We start from the raw sequence: 3,326 nt of genomic DNA, 5'->3' as shown, positions 1-3,326 counted from the left end.
ATGTGTTTGTTAGCTATGTGTATATCTTCCTTTGAGAAATGTCTGTTCAGTTCCTTTGCTCATTTTTATTTATTTATTTTTTATTTTTATTTTTATTTTTTTTCCTTTTTGTCTTTTTTGTGTCCGGCAATGGATCGCAACCCTCAGTGTCGCGCCCGTACCGGACTGGACCGGCAACGGGATCGCAACCCTCGGTGTTGCGTCCGCACCTCGCTCAGCCAGTGAGCGGGAACCGGTCTGTATGTGGGATCCGAACCCTCGGCGGGAGCACCACCGTGCTCCCAAGCAGCGCACTGTAGCAGTGCACCACCGGGCCAGCCCACTTTGCTCATTTTTAAAATCAGGTTATTTGTTTTGTAACTGTTAAGTTGTTTGAGTTTCTTGTATATTCTGAATATTAATCCTTTGTGAAACCCATAGTATGCAAATACTTTCTCCCACTCTGTAGGTTGTCATTTCACTCTGTTGTTTCTTTTGCTGTGTAGAAGCTTTTTAATTTGATATAATCCCATTTGTTATTTTTCCTTTTGTTGCCTATGCTTTTGGGGTCATATTCATGATATCTTTGCCCAGTCCTACTTTCTGAATTTTTTCCTGTATGTTTTTGTTTTGAAGTTGTATAGTTTTAGGTCTTATACTTAAGTCTTTAACCAATTTTGAGTTGATTTTGATATATGGTGAGAGATGCAGGTCTAGTTTGATTCTTCCACTTATGGTTGTCCAGTTTTCCCAGCACCATTTATTGAAGAGGCAGTCTTGTCCCCAATGTATGTTCTTGTTGCCTTTGTCAAATATCATTTGACTGTAAGTCTGCAGGTTGATTTCTGGGTTCTCTTTTTTGTTCCACTGGTCTCAGTGTCTATTTTTATGCCAGTACCATGCTGTTTTGGTTACTACAGCTTTGTAGTATAATTTGAAGTCAGGTAGTGTTATGCCTCTGGCTTTATTTGCTCAGGATTGCTTTGGCTATTCAGGGTCTTTTGTTGTTCCATATGATCATTAGGATTGTTTTTCTATTTTTGTGAAGAATGCCACTGGTATTATCTGGGGATTGTATTGAATCTGTAGATTGCTTTTGGTAGTATGGTCATTTTAACAATATTAATTTTTACAGTCCATGAATATGGGATATCTTTACATTTATTTGTGTCCTCTTCAATTTATTTCATTAATATTTTATAGTTTTAATTCTGTTCCATTGGTCTATTTGTTTATTCTCATGACAATGTCACAATTATATAGCTTTATAATAAGTCTTGATACCTGGAAGTATAAGTCTTTCAATGTTGATCCTATTCTTCTAGAGTTGCCTTGGCTAATCTTGATCCTTTGCATTTCCACATTCATTTTAAAATTAACTTGTCAACTTTCATAAGATATACCAGTAGGAATTTTAATTGGAATTACATTGAATCTATAGATTTGGAGAGAAAAGATATATTTATTCAGCTTTCAATCCGTGACTGTTGAAATGTACCTATATTTATTTAGGTCTTTTAAAATTACTGTTAATAACAGTTTCTTTTTCTTTGTGTTGAAGTCTTGTATATATTTTGATGAATTGTTTTTAGGTATCTGATGTGTTTGTTGAATTTTAGCTGGTATCTATTACTTTGAATTTTATTTGTTGTTGATTTATTTGTTAAATGTACGTAATTGACTTTTATATATTAACACTGCTGAATCTACCTAATAATTCTAATTTAGCTTTATATTATTTTAGATTTTTCTACAATTATCTTTCTTTCCAAGCTATTTTTCGGTGTCATCAATATTATTGCACAGTTACCTCATCCTACAATACATGCAGTCTTAAATAACAATACCAACAAAACAATCAACAACAGTAGTTAAAAAAATTTTTTTGCAGCTTTTCTGTCCTTAAGGTATATCTCACTTGATATAAAAAGTCAAATTATCATGTCAAGATAATCCCTCTCTCTGTAGTTATGCTGGCAACTCATTGTACCATTAGTTTCTGACATTTTGGAACTTAGGCAATCACATTCCCTACTATGGGAGAGAATTGAGTTTATTAAATAATAAATAATATTAGGGTGAAATAACAACAAAAAAGCATTAAATTAGAGCTAGTTGCATTTATGGAGACCCTGTCAGTAAAATAAATAATTCTCTGAGCATAATGGCCATGCTTTTTAATATAGTTATATCCCATTACATCACTTAACAGTGATGAGCTCTGAACAGTATCTTCTTAATTGATAAAATGATAAATGTTATTCAAATTTCATAATAGATGACCAGGTTAAAATATATATCTATTTAACTCTTGTATTAAGTTAGAAAATTCTTAGAAAGGTCTATAAAATTTTTAGATCTATTAATTTACTTAGAACAGTAGTGTAAAAATGTATTTTATCTCTTGTGCCAACTCTGATCCACTGGTAGCAGTTACCTGGGAATCCTTTGTTGAGAAAGAGTCTAGGCTTAACCTAAGGTTACCTGAAAAAAGCTCACAACTGAGTTAACTAGATGTTAACTACATGATAGTAGGGATTTTTGTCCATTTAGTATTGTGTTGGTAGTCTCAGTTCAGTGCTATAGTGCTCAGAACAGTGCCTGGCACATAGAAAATATTTAAATATTTTTGGCATGAATGAACAGTTGATTGTCTGCCATTCATGTGCATTAAGGATCGACATGTTATATGTTTATTAAAAATATTACTGTTATTTCACCACATAAATATTTATCTATTTATTCAAAAATATATATTGAGCATTTAAGGTTAGATATTGCTCTCACATGCTAGGTATTGTGTTAGGCCCAGAAATTCAATGAAAATTAAAACCTTCATCAAGCTTAGAGCCTCATGCTTCAGACACTTCTGTGTTTCATACTGCATGACAGCTTATATGCCAAAAAGTTTTTTAAAATTTCAGTGCACCAAAATGTACCAAGCTGGTTGGTGTTCAATTTTGATCGGTATATTTAAAAAGTAAGCAACTCTTGGTATATTTTTATAAATCTTGACTTTCAGATGTGTTTATTTAAATTGCTGTTGTATATTTGTAATACACTTGTTCTAGTGCATTGTAAGCATCAGCGAACTTTTTAAAACAATGTATTTGCATGTGGTGAGGTGCAGGTAAGCATAAAGTGTGATAAATATTAAAGGTAAACCACAAGAAATTATTAATTTTTTTATAAATAAGTGGTAATATATAAGAAAGCATTGGCTATAACTAGGTATAAGACAAGTTGATCCATCACTACTAATATATTAACTACTCCCTAGGTGGCATCTTCTGATTAGAAATATTCTTTTTTTTATATTGGTTATGAATATTCATGAGATACAAAGC

At 32.4% G+C, this 3,326-nt stretch overlaps 1 protein-coding gene across 3 annotated transcripts in view; it reads left to right on the top strand.

Annotated features, from left to right (window-relative positions):
* Positions 1–3,326, top strand: part of SERPINB11 (serpin peptidase inhibitor, clade B (ovalbumin), member 11) — a 17,383-nt gene that overhangs the window by 8,806 nt on the left and 5,251 nt on the right. The window lies entirely within an intron of this gene.

The sequence above is a fragment of the Galeopterus variegatus genome, unplaced genomic scaffold (genome assembly GCF_000696425.1).
Source record: "Galeopterus variegatus unplaced genomic scaffold, G_variegatus-3.0.2 Scaffold3964, whole genome shotgun sequence".
In the NCBI taxonomy this organism is placed as follows: domain Eukaryota; kingdom Metazoa; phylum Chordata; class Mammalia; order Dermoptera; family Cynocephalidae; genus Galeopterus; species Galeopterus variegatus.
The sequence above is the reverse complement of the archived record's forward strand: the minus strand, read 5'-3'. Positions and strand labels throughout refer to the sequence as shown.